At 34.8% G+C, this 19,614-nt stretch overlaps 1 long non-coding RNA gene across 1 annotated transcript; it reads left to right on the plus strand.

The window, feature by feature from the left end:
• The first annotated feature begins 659 nt into the window (after positions 1 to 659).
• On the plus strand, positions 660 to 1,127 carry LOC140038739 (uncharacterized). The gene is made up of 3 exons (XR_011842313.1): positions 660 to 705; positions 791 to 860; positions 980 to 1,127. It is a non-coding gene; the product is annotated as an uncharacterized lncRNA (long non-coding RNA).
• The last annotated feature ends 18,487 nt before the right edge of the window (positions 1,128 to 19,614 follow it).

Raw genomic sequence — 19,614 nt, forward strand, 5'->3', positions numbered from 1 at the left:
GTGCTTGCAGCCAATCAATCTTGTTGCAAACATGCTTCGGATGGACATTGAGAAGGAGCATCAAGATCAAACATATAACACTTGGTACATGCCAACTTTCTTCACGGTAGGTCGACATATCATTAAAGGATTATGTTTGTTGTTAATTCATATGTTTTTTGATAATTTTGTAATTTCGATAAAATTGTGCAGTGCGAATTACAAAAAGCCGAACTTGACCTTACAGCTACTTCGAAATATCTTGATGCTGATAGATATGGAGGAAACATAGAGATGTGTGAGAAGGTTTATTAAATAATGTACAAAATTTACGCATTTTTCTTGGTATATAAATATACTTTTTATTAAGTTATTATCTTCTTGAACTATATGTTCTTGCAGATATTTGTGTCAATAAATGAAGACAATCAACATTGGTATTGCACACAAGTTGACTTTGTAAAAAAGAAGGTGTACATATTGGATTCGTTACCTAATTCAACAAAGCAACGAGGTGTTATGGTTAGGAAGTTAGTAAGTATCCTTTTTAAGTTGTGTAACAAATAATGATATGGACATTTTGTATTACAATAAGGATTTTATTTTTTGATAATAGGTGCAAGTTCTTGATACTGTGCTACAACACAAATTTGGGGATAAGTACAAGTTTCAGGCATCATCATTTGAATTTGACGAATCTCCTAACATTCCTAAACAGTCAAACAGGTAATTTTCGTTAATTTTGCTATTTTTCATGCAGACATTTTGGAATCTCATCTTTTATTTATCGTAATGATTGATTTACATGCAGTGATGATTGTGGTGTGTATGTTATTAATTTCATGAAGGTGTCTGAAGTAGAACGAATGAGTTCAATCAGGGTATATTTTAAATTTATGAAGTTTTTTTTTGTAGTGAATAATTTTAGATGTCATTGTAACTGTTATCTTCACTTGCATGATTAACTCACTAATTCTATTATGGTGTCATGAACTTTCAGTTTGAATCAGAGGCTGAACGTTTTAACATTGCAATGGAATTGATCCTACACCCTAAGAACGCGTGCGGATTTCTTCCACAAGATCATTTGTAGAGAAGATGAAAAATATAAGTATTCATAGTTGGGAAAAATTCTGATTTATGTTTGCTATTTCTAGCTGAATAACAAGTACTCAATAAGGCAGATGATGTGTGCGAGTCTTGTTGTCACTTAATTTTATGGTCCCTTAATTTTGTTGTGTAGGCAAAGTTGCCAAGGACTTCAGTCAAAGTACCACTACTTGGTAGTAAACTCAAAATGCTCCTTTTAGTTTTGTCCGACAAATTTCACATGCTTTTGTAATCAATAGTACGAGAAAAAGGAATCATCCAAGAAGTTATATTCGTCCATCTTCAGTAACTTTTTGGTTTTATAAGTGATCCTAAACAATGACAAGAAGAGCCAATAATAACTTGGTCATTTTTGTTCTAGCTGAATATAGGCACTATGCTTCAATTTGATTCACCACATATTATTAAAGATGCAAACGAGCTTAAATAGTTTCCTCAAGAAAGAAGAGTATAGAAATTCCTCTAACCAACAACATGATCCTTTATCTCCATTTCAACGTAGTTTGATTCTGCAGATATGCTTCAATCTAGCCACAGGCTATTTTACTTCGATTTACTAGTTGATCATTTCAGTAGCATATTTACATGCCTAGTGCCTTTCACTAAAACTTCCGATCTTCTTGGGATATGCTCTAAAACTTCTAATCTTCTTCATGCAACATATTTTAGTCTTAACACCTTCCAATAGAAAATCTTCCCTCTACCATTAAACATTAATTTAAGTGGAACCTATTCATTAAGTACATTACCTAATCCCTTGTGAACCAAATGTTAAGCATAATAACTAAACCAATAGTGGTTTGCATGTTCAGCTTCATTTTGATTTCTAGTATTGTACTAGGCTAACTAGAATTGGTTAGCACTTTTAATTCAAACTGAGGTCAGTATTGTTTCTAATGTACCATGTAACAAGTCAAAGATATCTGCAATTTACATGACAGCCGGACAAGTATGAAATACAAGAATATCAAAGCAGCAGTGGACAATTACCATCCCGTTACCTCAAGCACAGGTAGGCATATTCTGGTTTTCAACATCTATAAGGAATGTCCTATCAAAGTATGAAATACAATTCCAAATATAAATAGTACTTCCGGAAATTAAGTGACGTGCGTGGGGTATACATATATAATAAACTCATTCACAATCAAATTTTACATTTATAAATCCTAAATACCCCACATGCGATTTATCGTAAGTATACGAATCGTGAGCGAATATAGGGTATTAAGGGTCGATCCTACAGAGAAGATTTTCAATTACCAGTGATTTTCAAACTCCTTTATTATTTAGACTATAAGCATGAAGTAAAAGTAATAAAATTAATACTAGAAAGCTCCTAGAAGTATGGAATTCCTTACTACTCTTGCAAATGAAGTTACCGGTTAAGTGAATGCTATTATCTTGGCTAGTCATGACGTAATTTCCTAATGTATGTGAAACCTACTCTCATAGTGAATCAACTATACTTGTAGCTAAACCATACCTATTCTTGTGGTTATGAAATTAACTACAATCTCATTTCTTCTATGAAATTACATGAAACAAGTCACTAAAGCCACAAAGGTGCACATCTACTCTCGTGAGTGTACTCCTTAGGTTTATCACTTCCTTGAACTTGTATTAAATTCTAATTCTCATTGCAAACTTAACACCTTTAGATAATCACAACTATGGCCAGTTAATCATGATTATAAAAGCAAAGGTGATAAAAAACTTGCTCAAAATAATATCATCAAATAACCAAATAAACATCACTAACAAGATATAGCAAGTTCAACCATAACTTTAGGCATAAACTTTAGCAAAACATGAAGAAAAACAAATCCAAACTTGTATTATAGCTCAACATGAAATCAAATACAAAAAAAAAAGTGATAGGAGAGAAGTCACCGTTGTCACATGAGCTTCAAACTCTCCATCTTTGTTCCTCCAATCTTCATTCAAATCTAACTACAAATACAAGAAGGAAACACTATACTAACTACTCTATACTACACTAACTAATGAACTAAGGAAACTTTTGTGAAAGCTTCATTTTTGATGTATTTCTCTAACCTTCCAAAGTTTTCTAAAATATTCTCTAAAGGCTTCTATATATAGAGGAACTTCTTGCAAGAGACAAAGTGTTAAATCATGTCTTGAGCCCATAAACAAGGTAGAAATGAGTTGTAGGACTTCTTTTGCAAGTGTCTTGGGCTGTTTCCACCGATATTCTTGCAGGAAAATAGATCAAAAAGCTTGTGTAAACAAAACACAAGTTTCTGAGCAAGTTGCAGTTGAAATTGAGGAATACGCAACTTGAAACCACGTATTCATGTAGTCGCGTTTTCCCTTCTGCGCACTTGGCACCACTTCAACTGCTATTTTCTTACTGATGGAGGCCGAATTAGCTTTTGTGCAAAACATGAATGTTGTAGCCCTTTGAGTTAGCTTTCCAATACCCCAAGATTCATCCCCATTTGGAGCTCTGTGGACCTAGATATGACCAAAATATCAAAGACAGGTTAGAGCTCTGTTTCAGCTTTCGACAACAGAGTTTGTGCTTTTGTATTTCGACTTTTTGACAATTAAAATGACTGAAATGGATTTCGATATCTTCATACCAAATGTAGATATGTCTCATAGCTTCAAAATGGTTTAAGAATCACCTCAATCAAATTATTGTATCTCAAGATATAGCCGAAATACCACAAGGTGTCAAAGCTGGAAAACCTTTCTTCTTTTGTTCTTGATTGCATTTCCTCTTTTGCACTTCATATTCTCTTTTTATCACTTTAAACCATTATCAATCATCCAATTATCTTTTCAATTCATACCATTTGATGATTGAATCACTAAACCTACAAAAACATGAAGTTTTCACCATAAAAATCCATAGAAATGCAATTTTTATCACTTAAACCATAAAATGCATATTTTCACTAGATTTCTAGTTAATTGATTATAAAAGTAGTTAAAACATATCAAAACTAACTAATAAAACATACTAAAAATACATAAAATATATACTTGTCATTAAGCAAATTTGCTTACTTTTCCTAAACAAGTATGAACCTTCATGATTTGATTACTTAATGCACAAAAAGCAGCAAATCGAGCTGTTTGAATTATTAAATCTTTAAGTTGAATAGAATAGATGTTTTTTGTGCTGGCTTTGCTTGCTGAGTCCATCTAAACAGAATGCATGGTTTAGGAATCTTGTCCATATCTTCAGCTTTTATAACTACAAACGCATGGGAGAAAGGAATTCCATCTGACTTAAGTTTCTTACTTGAACAAATAATAGTCCATTCAAATTTATCCAATTCCACTTGCCAAGAGCATATTTGATGCAAGTACTCAGTGAATGTATATAACTTCACCTTCTCTTGGTCAACAACTAAAACAGGAATTTAGGTGTGAGGCCTCAGCAGAAATTTCATCACAAATCTTTAAAAAATCTTTCTCGTGAAAATGTTTGCAGCATGTCCTTCCAATTCTCTCAAATGAGTAACTAGAACAGGAGATGACTGACGTGTGATACACTCTTCCTTGTGTTCATTCTATCTAATTTTGATAAAAATATCTCAAATAATTGATCGAAAGGGTAAAGTAACATTTTGAATTGAAGGTACTTGTGCGCCATAGCATTCAATTGCTCTGATCTTTGCGTTGAGTTCATTCTAGCAAAAAAGTGTCCTCTCAAAAATGCCATGGCCCATTTTTCCCTTTCTTTTGTACAAATCCACAACCCATTGGTTATCCTTCAAATTGTGTTTCTCACCTAGCAAATGCCACCTTCTCTCAAACTCCTCATGGCTACAAATCATGTCAATCGCCACATAAAATCATGAATGAATCCCTTGTTTGTATTTGTAACCACATTTCTTTTTAAATGCCAAGTACATAATCGGTAATGGGCATAAGGAATAACTGCATTTACTATATTTCTCATTGCACCATCTCCATCAGTGACAATTGAGATAGGTGCCTTTTTTCCATGGCCTCCAAAAATGTTTCCAATACCCACTTATATGTGTCCTCAATCTCATCAGCAACCAATGCACATCCAAAAATTGTTGTATGATGATTCACAACGGTCAAAATTACTAGTGGCTTCCTCTAAGCACTAGTAATCCAAGCGAGATTGTGAATCTGTCCAAAAGAGTCGTATCAATCGCTTCTCCGGGTCAGCAGCATACTTGTAAAAGAAATTCAGCTCACAATTTGCTCGACCATCTAAATATGCCAACACCTGAGAGGCATCACCAAGTGCATTCCTATGAAATTGGTCAATAGCATTTTGTAGATCAAAGTGTCTAGCTGCTACCAAATTTGTCAACAAAAATGAAAAATGGTATTGTTGAAATATTTCAAATGTCACAACTTCATAGTAAAGCAGAAACTAAGTAATGAAAATTTGTAAAAAAGTCAGTCACAGGGAAGAAAAGCATAGTTATCTTATGTTATTTTTGAACCACATGCAACAAAAAGAAGCATAAATGATCTCAATATTAAAGCTCATACAAAATGTTCCAGTCAAAACATGAAAACTAATGAAGAAAGAACTTGGTGTGCCAGTCATAATAGTGAGCTCGTCTGAATAAAATTATAGATTCACTTATTTTGGAGAAGACATATTGTCATTAGTGTCATTGATAACTAAGCCTTTTAAACTGTGTCAAGAAAAAGGAATTTAATGGCAAACTACAAAGTTATACAGCAACACAATATCATCCATATATTCATGATGTTTATATTAGCTTAATTATATTTCTCGTACTTGCCTTTGGACATCCATTTAATGAATACATTTCATTTCTTGAGCACATTAAGGTGAATATTGAATAGCCAATACTAGCGTAGCCTCAAATATTGCACCACCAATCCAGCCATTGCCAGGGATCGATTCATTCTACCATGGAAGTGGTACAATTGAATCAGTTACCACTTGTTTTCATGCTATCCACTCATTAAACATAAACAAAGGAGTATTAATTTATAAACACTCCTTTGTGGTGTTGTTCAAGTTTCGAATGTGTAGAAATATTGTACCATAGGAATATACTGTACCAATTGTTTTCCTAGGAAATTATGATAATCAGATATACATCTCTTTTGGATGTAGCTCCTTCAACTGATTATGTGATGAGAACATGAAGATTTGGATTCCCTTCAAATTCAAGAAAATTCGATTGATGGTTGATGGTGCAATCGGGTTCAAGAATCATTGAAGATTTGTCATGCTTATTTCTTGTTATTTATTTAAGTAAGTTTCCAGCAATACTTGTTAGTTAGTCTTGAGTTATTAAGGGAAATAAAGGCTAAGGTCATGTTGATCATAGTTAAGCCAATTGAGTCAGTTAGTTTTCTATTCTAGTTGAATTAGAGTTTTAGAAAAGTAGTTAATTGCTTCCAAATTTATTTAGGAAGTTGTGTCAAGTCAAATTAGGAAGCTTGTATTGTTTCCAATTTAGATTAGGATTTTGAGTCTTGTAAGACTATAAATAGCCAACTTTATTTATGTATTCAGGCACATCATATTGAAGATGAATTAATAAAAAGAGAGTTGTCTCCTTTTATGGAGTTTCTTGATAGAACTTGAGTTTCTTCTTGAACTGTATCAAGTATTTAGCTTGGATACTTGTGGTGTTCAAGGCAAGATGATCACATCATCTTGTTCTTTCAAGCCAATAACCAATCCACTAGATTTCTAGAGACGGGTTCTCTTTAGGTCTAGCAAGGTAGTTATTGTTCCTTAACCAATAACCAATCCACTAGGTTTCTAGAGACGGATTCTCTTTAGACCTAGCAAGGTAGTTATTGTTCCATAATCTGATCAATATAGATCCTTCAGGTTCTTGCTGGGTCGAGTTCGTATCATCTGGTATCAGAGCTTCGGCTCTTGATTCAGGTTAATATCCTTTCTTTTTCTTTTTTCTATTTATTTTTCTACCAAAACCCTAGCCGCCTTTTGATTCAAAAGAAACAAAAATAAATTTTGATTTTTGTTTTCTTGATTTTATCACTTGAGTCTAACTTACCCTGTGATTGATCGAGGTTGAAATTTTTTGGTGTGATTACGTTCTTGAAAACAGGTTTTTCAAGGGTTTAACTCCCATTAAATTTCTTCCAAGTGAAGTCGTAACCTTGTGTTGAGTCATCAAAAGCAAAAAAAAAAAAAAATTTCGGAACTGTTCACGGCAGTATTGTTCATCGGCACTGTTCATGACTGTAGTAGTACTGCTCATTGCTACTATAGCAGTACTGTTTATCCGAAATTTTTTTTATTACCTTGTGTTTGTTTCTTGTAGTTGGTTTGGTAATCTCTTGAAGTTCTTGGATTGCATAGTGGGTTCTTGAAAAACAAAATCTTGATACTTTGAAAACCCTAAAAATCATCCTCTTGAATCTTGAAGTGCGGCTACCTTATTTTCTTGAATTGGCAAGTTAGAAAAACAAAAAAAGGAAGAAAGAAGGAAAAAAAAAAGGCAGCCTTGCCTTGAATGGTTTCCAAATCTTGATTGATATCTTGATTGATTTCCACATTTTGATTGATTGCCAAATCTTGGTTGATTTCCAAATATTGGTTGACTTCCAAAGAACCTACCGATCTAACCATTCCCAAAACACTCCCAACCCAGTTTCCTAACCCGCTACAAAGACCTATCCCTACATTTTAGCCACCACTTCTCCTACTTTTTAGGGTTGTCCTTAGCTCATTCATCTTATCCTCACATTCGGCCATCTCTTCCTATATTTTAGGGAGTTAGGCTGCCACTTGTCATCCCTTTTAGGAGAGTAATTCGGACAAACAAAGACAAGAAAAGGCAACCTTGCGTTGGATTTGTAAATTGAGAAGGATTTGGAATCTTGTTTCCAAATTCTTGATTTCTAATTCTTGTTAGACTTGGTTCATATTATCAGCTGCCAAAATAAAAAATTGAGTTCCAAACTGAACTTCCAAATTCTAGCAAAGTACAATTGGGTGAAGATGACAAATGGAGCATGTGCAATGGTTCGTGTTCATAATCAAATTGACTCGGCGACATGCTTCTTGAATTGCATTTATCAAGACATTCTCCGAGTTACTCCTTTGCAAGCAAACACTCGATTTGAGGACAAATCGTCTTTCAAGATGAGGGGAATGATGAGAACATGAAGATTTGGATTCTCTTCAAATTCAAGAAAATTCGATTGATGGTTGATGGTGCAATCAGGTTCAAGAATCATTGAAGATTTGTCATGCTTATTTCTTGTTATTTATTTAAGTAAGTTTCCAGCAATACTTGTTAGTTAGTCTTGAGTTATTAAGGGAAATAAAGGCTAAGGTCATGTTGACCATAGTTAAGCCAATTGAGTCAGTTAGTTTCCTATTTTAGTTGAATTAGAGTTTTAGAAAAGTAGTTAATTGCTTTCAAATTTATTTAGGAAGTTGTGTCAAGTCAAATTAGGAAGCTTGTATTGTTTCCAATTTAGATTAGAATTTTGAGTCTTGTAAGGCTATAAATAGCCAACTTTATTTAACTATTTAGGCACATCATATTGAAGATGAATTAATAAAAAGAGAGTTGTCTCCTTTTATGGAGTTTCTTGATGGAACTTGAGTTTCTTCTTGAACTGTATCAAGTATTTAGCTTGGATACTTGTGGTGTTCAAGGCAAGATGATCACATCATCTTATTCTTTCAAGCCAATAACCAATCCACTAGATTTCTAGAGACGGGTTCTCTTTAGGTCTAGCAAGGTAGTTATTGTTCCTTAACCAATAACCAATCTACTAAGTTTCTAGAGACGGGTTCTCTTTAGACCTAGCAAGGTAGTTATTGTTCCATAATCTGATCATGATAGATCCTTCCGCTGCCTCATCGATTTGGTTCTTCAAGACAGGTTCTTACTGGGTCGAGTTCGTATCATTATGGCTCGAGCTTACAGGTGCTAGAAGAACACCACTCAGTGAATTTTTCACTACATTATACGAGTTTAGAGGGACTAAAAAAGGAATAAAGATTTTTAATAGGTCTGTATTTTAAAATTTTTTGCAATCGTCTCCCTTGAGCGCTCCTGCTAAGGTTTGCTAAATGGCTATGTCAGCCCTTCAGCCCTTGGCTGAGGGGCAATCTGCATCTCCTACTGTATCCAAATCCTTCTCCCAGCTATTCTCACAACCAGCTGAATCGCCAATACGGGTGCAGCTGCATACAAAGTGCAAGGGCGAGGCAGCTGTCGTCTTCTTTAAAGATGATGCTGACAGGCTTGTGAGGGACTTCATTTAAAGAAAACACATATTAATATAATACTAAAAGGAAACAAATAACTAGAAATAAAGTAGCCTTTGTCACGAATTTCGGTCAAAGATAATCTCCTAAATTTATCAAAATTTCCTTTGGGAGGAAAGATAGTCAGCAGTCCAATTCTGTATGGCTCTTTTAGGGATGGTTGAAAACTCAATGTCTTCTAGTGGCTCATCCTCATAAGTGACTCCAATGAACAGTTAGGACAGACCTACCTCAATCTCTTCAATCTTGTGTTCTTCATCTAATTCTGATAGGATTACTCCAGATGAATGAGGAAAGTGTAGCGTAATGGTGGAATACTCATAGTAATTTGCTTTCCTTCCATTTTCGCTTTCTTACGAGCTTGCATCTCTTTCTTGTCCTTAGCGGTCGGCTAAAATCTCAATCCAAATGTATCATTTTTCCCCAAAAGTTCCATAGGATCTAAAATGCCTTGCAGATTCCCCTCCAAACCCTTACCTATTTCATACCCTCCTCAAATAATTTCCTTGACCATCATGATGTTAGCTTCCGGTAAGCCCACCTTCATCAATGAATTTTCTTTAGATATCTATCCCACTGAGACAATGTCAGCAACATGATAAGGGAAAACTAAATTTTTTCTACTATCCTCCTCTTTCGATACAGAATTAACAATCATGGTGCAGTCATTCTCGATGAACACAGTGATAAGTTGGTTATTCACAACAAATTTTACCTTTTGATTGAGAGAAAATGGAACAGCACTAGAAGTGTGGATCTAAGGTCGCCCAAATAGAATATTGTAAACACTCAAAAAGCCATAATTTGGTAAATCACTTGAAATTGGGCAGGTCCTATTTCCAGTACCAAATCAGTTTCGCCCATTGATTCTCTTGTGGCACCATCAAATCCTCTTATCATCGTTGCAGATGGTCGTAACCTAGCATCAGGAAGTCCAAGTTTTGTAAGAGTATTTCATGGACAGATGTTTAGAGCGGATCTATTATCTATCAAAACTCTTGGCAGCAATTTTTCATTGCACCTTATTGAGATATACAATGCCTTATTATTTTCGATCCCTTCAAAATTCAAATTCTCATCAGAAAAGGTTATGTGATTGGTAGCCAGAACATTCTCCACAACGTGAGTGAACTTATCAATCGGAATATTCTTCGGTATTTGAGCCTTGCCCAAGACCTCGAGTTGTGCCTCTCTATGTAATTCAGAGGCTAAAAGTAAGTCTAGAATAGAGATTTGGACAGGAATTTTGTCCAGCTATTCCATGACCTTGAACTCGCTCCTTTTCAGTAATTTAAGAAATTTCATTGTTTTCTTTTCAGTCATCGTTGGCTTTGATGGCAAAACATTCTCTTTCGTCTTTGATTGGGCCAAAATTTTAGATTCACCCATAATCTTTTCAGATCTACTGATAGTAGCCACCTCTTCTTTTGGCACCTCTATATCCCCGATTAGCAAAATGGGTTTACCATAATTTTATGGTACTTCTTGCAAGTTGTGCACAGGTGATTGTTCATGAAATTCGAGTACTACGGGTTCCAACAAGTCCAAGATGAAAGGATTTTCATTAGTTTCCAAGAGTTCTTCCAGTATAAATGGCTTCTCGACTATTCCAATTACTTCATTCTCATCTACAATGTATTGGGCAAGTTCTTCAAACTTCTCAACAGTGGTAATACCTCTTACAGTGTCCTTGTGTTTGGAAAGAGGGTTCTTACTGATATTCGACCCTGGCTCACCTCTTCTTCTCAAAGCTATATTTTCGGTGTCAATCATGTTTTGAATTTTATATTTTAATGTCCAAAAATTGACAATAGAGTGACCGGAGCTCCCAGAATGATAGGCATAGATGGCTTGAGGATTATAATTCGCAGGAACACCTCTAAGGTAGGTTTTAGGAGACACCACACCGATCTTGCCAGCAGTTTTAAGTTACTCATATAATTGATCGAGGGGTCAACCCAAATTGATGAAGATTCGATATTGATTTTTATTTAGGGTTTCACTGATTTAAGTATGGTTGTAAGTTTGGTTATTTGGGGGAACGGATCTTGGATTAGAAATCAGAAAAAGTGATGTGGGTATACTTGTCTAGTTGGGTCGAGAGCAAGGATGATTGATAGTAGTATGGTAAACAAGTTGAGAGTTTGGGTAGTATGGTTAGGGAGATGAGTAGGTAAGGTGATTTTGAAATTTGGGTCTAGTTGAGGGGTCTTGATCCCATACGAAGGCAGCTTCTTCCTTCTTCTTCTTGAATTGGGGTTTCTTTTCAATGTTATTCCGACTCTGCAGGGTTTCCAATTGTGATTTCAAAGCCGATACATTGACAATTTTTTCTGCCCTAACAAATTCATCAAACTCTTCCAATTTGCTTATGATAGCTGCAAATAAACACCACGTCATACGAAAAATCTTTTTGAAGTACAGTGGGTCATGAGATTTAATGAATGTGCAAACAATTTTCTTCTCGGTCATGGGGGGTTCCACCTTAGTGGCCAATTCCTCCAACGTTTAGCATATGTCTTATGGTCTTCTGATGGTTTCCTCTTGGTCTCTTCAAGTGTTGTTCTTGTTGACACAATTTCGCAATTGTATGCGTACTGCCTTACGAAAGTTATAAATAAATCCAACTAAGTTTTCATTTCCTTAGGTTTCAAATTAGAATACCAATCCACCTTCTAAGCTTTTATAGAACAAATGCACCGGTAAGTTTTCATCATCCATAAGTTTGCCTAATTTGTTAGCAAACATTTTGAGATGCATCTTAGGATTCCTGATTCTATCATACTTGCTAAATTTAGGAACTTTAAAGCCCAGAAACAACTGCATATCTCGAAAGAAACACAGCTCATTGTAGTCTAAGCTTGTATGCCTATTTAGTTCTTGACCCTTCTTCATAAATTCATCAAATCAATCCAACATCTTTAGCAGATTCTTATCGATCGAAGCAGAGGGTTCATCTGTTTCGACCTTCCCTTGAAAGGTGATGTCCAACATGAATGGCTCTGTGATGGGGTGATGAGGTCCTTGAGGGTTAGATGGAATGTTCAAGTTGATTTGTGGATCACTTTAGGGAATTTGGTTGCTAGTCAAGTTGACGAAAATATTGCTTGAATATGTATGTGGTAAACTAGAGATGGGATAAATAAAGGCGCCTCCAAGTGAATTTGTAAAAGGTCGAACAAAAGTGATTTGATTGTGTGATATGTGAGGTAGTGAATTTTCTAACTCATATTGATTATCATTGATAGGCACATGGTCATTTTGGACACCGTCGGTGTTGTTCGAGACCAATTGGTCGATCATGTGTCTCCGTGCTGCCATTTCTGCACTTAATTTATTGAATCTATTCAGCGTCTCGCTCAATTGGGCCCCTAGATTTGCAGCGTCTGATGATGAAATTATTACAGATCTCTCCGATGGTTCTGGATGGGAACTCATATTTCCACGATTTCTCAAGATTCGGCTGCGGGATCACGTAATGATGGGGCTTATACGGATAGCTATTTTTTGAAAGTACCTGGGGATGAGGAAAAGAAATCAACTCAAAAGTGCATTTTCTTTCAAATTGTTGTAATTTATTCAAAAGAAAAAAAAATCAGTTAGCAAAAGTTTGAATAATTTCGGATGCATATCTTATGGAAGAACCCTTTTTATGCTAAGGATTGGCCTAACATGATGCAACACCTTCGAAGTGGGGGCCGTTCATCAAACCTATTTTTTTACTAATGATATTGCACGAAAGAGAAAAGTCATTTTGTTGCTGAATTTGTAGAATATTTACATCATTTCTCGAAGGCAGTTTTGTACAAATTCATTAATTCTCTTCAACCTATCTATTATAGCATCTTTTGATTCTCTAGAGTAAGGATTGCTCATGCACTCCGCTTGATCATATAGCTCTTCACATTTTCTCTTTAGTTCTTGATACTTTTATCGCATTTCTTCACATGGCTTTTTACATTTTTCTGCCAAAACTCCTTGTTAGATTCAACGGACTTTTTCAGTTGTAGATTCTCCCTATCTTTTGCCTCAATAATAGTTATCAGCCTTTTGACCTCATCGGATTGCTTTTTTTACGGTTCTTTTGTATCAGAGTCTCTAAGTCAATCCTAGTATTGCCGGGTGACCAAAATTTTTGCTTGAATTTTGGAATGTAAGCAATGCGCTCATCGTCGGACAGTGTTTCCCAAACTTTAATAATCGGTACCTTCATTGGAACTTCACTCGGACAGATTCTCTTGTTGAAACTAATAGTGAATTCAGCCAGATCCGATGTAGGTGGCAACTCTTGAAATTGTCGTAACTACCAAAGAAATCTTTTTGGATGTAAGTCATGATGCCTTGAGTTCCTAGCAATAGGATAAATTCTGATGACTTGGTACGCAAACAAGTTTGAAGAAATCAGTCCAGTCCAAAACCCATCTAATCTCTTGATCTAACAACATCTTCAAAAAATCCATGTATTCTAACGCAATTCTCGGTAAATTATTCCTATCAATTCTCTTGTGATGGGTCGCTATCCAATTATACTCAATCAATGGCAAGCTATTCGATACGAGTAGTTTTCTCCTAAAATGTTCCATAGCCCACATGTGCAGAATCAGATTTGAACCATGGAAGAATTTCGCCCTTCTTTGGCAACTGTACAAGCGACAAATATGTCAGTTAAAATGGTTGGTACTATAGAGCATAGTCGATTCTTAATCCCAAGAAAGAGGTCAAATATGAGTTTAGTGAATTTGAAGGCGATCTTCTTATCAGTTGTAGATTCTTAATCCCATTGCGGAAAGAGGTAAATTTCCGCCATGACAAGTCTATATACCCACAGTCTCTTTCACTCCCACATTGTCCTAGACATAAATGAAAAGTCCCACATTTTCTATATACACTTCTCTCAGTGCAAATCTGTCGAACAGAGATTTTACATCTATACTTTGATTAGACTCTTACTCTATAAAGTCTTTTAATCCAGTGAAGTGACAAAGCTCAGTATTCCCGGACGCAAATGGAAAAATTACCACAGTACCATGTACTGGCAAGTTAAGGAGACTGGTTATCTCTTCAATTGCTACAGTCACTTCTCGGTTTCCTATCCTAAATGTCAAGCAACTAGGGTCCCATAATTGTACCAAGACCTCTACCAAGTAACCATCCGATTGAATATCTTAAAAATCTCCGATCGGTTCTAGGTGAGATGCTACTTGATAGATTTCACTAGGTGAGAGAAGCGCGGGTCACCTCTGAATCTCAATTGGGACTACCAGATGTTGTTTAATTCAGCAAAAGCTATCCATCTGAAGCATAAAGTTGGGGTCAAATACCTTACCTACGGACCCCACTTCTTCAGTTTTAACGGAAATTTAAACATGCAAATTCCATAACAAGTTAGATACCTAGGGGAGATAAAGTTGGCATAATCTTAAAGTGGGATTCCCTAAATGACATTCTCTTTAAGGTTGATGCATGATACCAGTTTATTAAAGCGAGTAAATATGCAGCAATGAAAATTAAACATGACCTAGAGGAATCCCTTTTTTATATGCCAGGATAGGCCTAAGATGAAGTGCAATGTTAGGGCACTAAAATGTAATAACTTGTAATTTAGACGTACAATAAACTATCTAATTAGGTGGGTTCTTAAAAAGAGTACCACGTCAGAATTCTTATTTCCTAAAGTTGGTGAATGCACGAGGAGAGAAAAGAAAGAGAGGTTAGTTCAATAGATAAAGAACACGTAACACATTGGAGTGATAAAAAAATGTAAAGTACTGAAAGAGGGGTAAAATCCTTCCTCTCGTGTCTAGTGTTTCTAATTGGATAAGGTTGGCTCTATATTAAGCAATTTCTAATATGGATGCATCAGTTGGGACTCACTAATACATCTAGAGTCGATAAGATTTCAAACTGCCAAACCTTCAGACCAAAGGGCAGAGGGTCATCAATCCCAAAGTCCTTGGTCGGTGATTTGAGTGATCCCTCAGACGGCTACATGTCGAAGTGGATCGATCCTAATCCTAATAGGGAGGAGTGGTATGTTAACCACTAAAAGGAAAATAAGATGAAGGATTATATATATAAAAAATAACGTATGCACGTATAAAGTGCTCCTTTGAGGGGAGAGATTAATATTATTAAGCATGCGTGAAGGCTCTAAGGTGACTCCCCTCCCCACCCCAAATGCAAAAGCGCGATAATATAAATGTAAGTTGTCGCGCCCATTTTTTGAAATAAAAATTATGAAATCTAAGTATTTAGGTGTCAAACAAATGAATTTTTGATTTGAAAAATGAGTTCTTTATTTTAGAGAATAAACAAAAGAAAAAGGGTCTAAAATGGGACTTACGAAGTGCGACGATTTTGACTCAAAATAATAGTCTAAAAGGGTTTTTAGGGAAAATAGGAGTCGCCACTTGGTATTAAGTTAAGGTGTACCAAGCCACCCAAAAACATATTTTTTAATAAAAAAAAATAAACAAAACCCTTTTTAAACGACTCCAGATTTTCGAAAAATAAGAGAAAAGAGTTCGCGAGTCACGGTTGAAGAAAGGGAAGGCAAAGATTTGATCTAAGGCACCCTTTCAACCTAATCAAGGCTAGTTGCGTGATTTAGTCGAAAATTTTCTTAATTTAACATATAAAAATTATCACATTTGGATGTTACTAGATGGATGCAAACCTAGATCTAATGGATATCGGGGGTGTCAAAATATCTTTTCAAATTTTAATTGGTGCTAATTACATTTATTGTGATGCCCAAGAATGATTCTTAGAAGAGGTCACGAATAAGCAAAATGAGACTCAAAATAAAAAAGAATTATAATATATAAATATACGTGACCTAAAGGAGATGAATACAACATAATGAGTACGGGAAACTAAAATTCGTGACTCAATTTTTTCCTTCTCAAATAGGAGATATGAGCATGGTAGGGCTAAGAAGTCATACTCGTCCATTTCCCATATTTGAAAGGTGGCTCTCCTAATCTAATCAAGCAAATGGGCTAACCTATTTCTATTCTCATAAATGGGATACAAGTCTAAATGTCATGTTTCTCGCACATAGGGATAAGAGGGATAATGTATAGAGGAAATATTATGCAAGATGTGAAAAAGATCCTAAAAATGAAAAAACATGTATGGAATGCAATGAATGTCACGCAAAGAATGTGAATCTAGCGCAAAAATGGCCTAAAGGGTCTAGTATTGAACTATTCCATTTTTACAAGTTTTCACTAGCATTGGACTAGTGAGAAATCGGGGAGGAAAGTCACAACTAGCGTTGGATTAGTGTGATGACGTTATGCATTTATTATAACTAAATAAATCATATAAAACATAATTAAAACAAGTAAACACATAATGCACATAGAGCACATAACACATAAGCATAACTTCTAGATGCAAAACTCTAATGAAAACGAGTGAACACATAAGCACACAAGCATGCAAACACTCAAGCAAATAAACGCAAATAAGAGCCTAACTATTACATTCGGCGCCTTAACTACAATCTAAGGGGGGAATTTTAAAAAATAATAACATAACTATTACATTTATCTAACTAAATATATTTTTAGTAAAAATTAAAACCTATCTATTACATAAGCTAACTGAATACATGTTTTGAGCACCTATCGATTACAACTTGGCATTTTAATGCCTCTCAAATAATCATCAAAATTAAATAAAATAAAAGGATAATTTCAGATACCTCCCCTGAGATTTCTGACAGTCTCACTCTCCTCCCTTGTGGTTTCAAAAATATCACAAACTTCCCTGTCAGAATTTAAGTCCCATTTCTTACATCATCATGGCCAAAAAGACTTAAATACCCTCACAAGTCAACTAATATTTCGTGATTATCAGGACAAATACATTCCAACTCACGTAATTACTTTTTTCTATGCTATATCTAATCTCTTTTTTACATGTATACATAGTCAAATAACTAACACCTAACAAGATGTACATTTTTTTAACACCTAATCATTCCAAATTTATGCGTATCATTACAGTACCTTTTATAGATATACATAGTCAAGTAACTAACATATAACATAATGTATATATTTGTAAACTGATTGTACCTTATAGATCACCCCGTGTAAGGTGTTTATAGGCAAATTAGTATTAGTCATATAAATAAAATTACATACCCACTGCAGCTTGTAAGGAGATGCACAAGTGGGTCAAAGCACCAATAACCATTCCAAATGTATACATACCATTGCACTATGCATATTGCTGCAATGACTAATTGCAATATGTATGTGAACAAATAACTGCATGTTCAACAATTTCTATGCATCGTACTTGGTCGATAACACGGTGTACATTATTTCAACCAGATTGTACATTTACTAAGTATTTATATACATTCTACTTATTGAAGTAAACTACCTCTCTACTAAATATTTAATGCACTCTCATAAGTACTAATGTTTGATTTAATATGCAATTGAAACAAATAACCATCTAGTAAAAGCTTTTGATATAATATTATTGATGAATAACATATTGTATCTGAAATTATCCCTTTTTTCTAATTTATTTTTGGTTTTTATTAGTTTTCATTATTTCACTAATATAACTTGTACATTTACCTCAGGGGCATTTATGGAAACAAGATTCCCTCTCTTTCCTGAAAACACTTTTTTATGTTCACTTTTGACATCATGGGCTGATTTTGTTACAAAATCCTAAACCTCAGGGGAGGTTTGTGATATTTTTGAAACCACAGGGGAGGAGAGTGAGACTGTCAGAAACCTCATGGAAGGTTTCTGAAATTATCCCTAAAATAAATAAAACTTAAAATGAAAAAGATTGACTAATTAAAAGAAAAAACACTCAAAACATGCAATTACACATAAAAACATATTTGAGCACATAAAAGAGTTTAAAGTAATAAAAGAGGTTACCTCTGTTGAAGTGGTGATTAAATGGGGTGAAATTTGCCCTACTGATGCTCCAAAATCAACAAAATGATCAAGGCACCAAATTAATTTTAAAGAAATGGAAATAATCATGAAATCTACCAATTAAATCACTTAAATGAAATATAATTAACAATTAAAGAAGAAAAGTCACTTATATTTAAGAAATCAAAACTTTTAGGGACCTAATTGCAAAAGGTAAGAAAGTTTTTAGAGTCAAATATAATTATCACAAAGATTAGGGGTCAAAATTAAAGAAAAATAAAGTCTAGAGACCAAATTGAAATTATATTAGGGACCTAATTGAAACAAAATTAAAATGTTTAGGGCCATAATATAATCACTCAAAAGTACAGGGACCAAATTGACATTTTGTTTTCTGGATTTCTTAAGAGAAAACAGGCCATCGGGATTTTGTTATTTCTTCCTTGGGTCAGCATCCCTAAGCCCAGTCAAAAACCCAAGAAAATATGCAGGCCAATCTATCTTTTTACCAAACAAACCCAATAAAAAATAGGTGGGCTTTAGCTGTCCAAGCCCAGAACAAAACCCATAAAGTAAAGCAAAATCCATTACCAAAACCCAAACCCACTAAGCCTAATCCAAAACAAAAACTTAAATTATTCAACCCAACATGATAAAAATCAACTAAAAATTATTCAACCCCAATTATGTCCTAAAATTCAGAATTAATCTACCCAAGAAACCACTCAAAATATTCTGAATAGGATTAAAACTTAAAAAGGGAAAACATGATTTATTTGCAGAAGTTTTTGGGCCAAAATTGGAAATATTTAAAGGTCTAGGGGTCAATATGAAAATTTCAAAAAACTTTCAATGCATCTTGCCCGAAGCTTTCTTTTACATTCTTCAAGTGCCGCAAGAACCACACGAAACCTCAAGAATCATCACCAGATTTTGACATAAAAGAAACAAGCCCCAAGTTTGGGTAAGAACCCAATCCAAAATCATGCACCCCCCAAACATCAATACAAGATTTCTACTCCAAAACGCAAGTTTCAGATCCCAGAACAAAATCACAAAAGAATCATGCATTATGAACCAAAAAAGGGCCAGATTTCTGAGCTTTCATGTGCAAAAAAATTGGAAAAAGAGAGGAAAGTGAAGAAGGGTTACCTCTTAATGCTTTATGGAGCTAAATGAACGCTGAGGGGCTGAAGAAAAGGCACCCGAATGCATGATTCGAAGCAGCAAATTTCTGCCGAAGAACGTCCAATAGTTGATGATAAGCAAATTATGAGTATGGATTCGACAATCTTAGAGATATTTTCTCTGAAAATTTACAAAACAAAATTCTTCTTCTACATCTAT

Source organism: Coffea arabica, chromosome 3e, assembly GCF_036785885.1.
Source record: "Coffea arabica cultivar ET-39 chromosome 3e, Coffea Arabica ET-39 HiFi, whole genome shotgun sequence".
NCBI classification, from domain to species: Eukaryota; Viridiplantae; Streptophyta; class Magnoliopsida; order Gentianales; family Rubiaceae; genus Coffea; species Coffea arabica.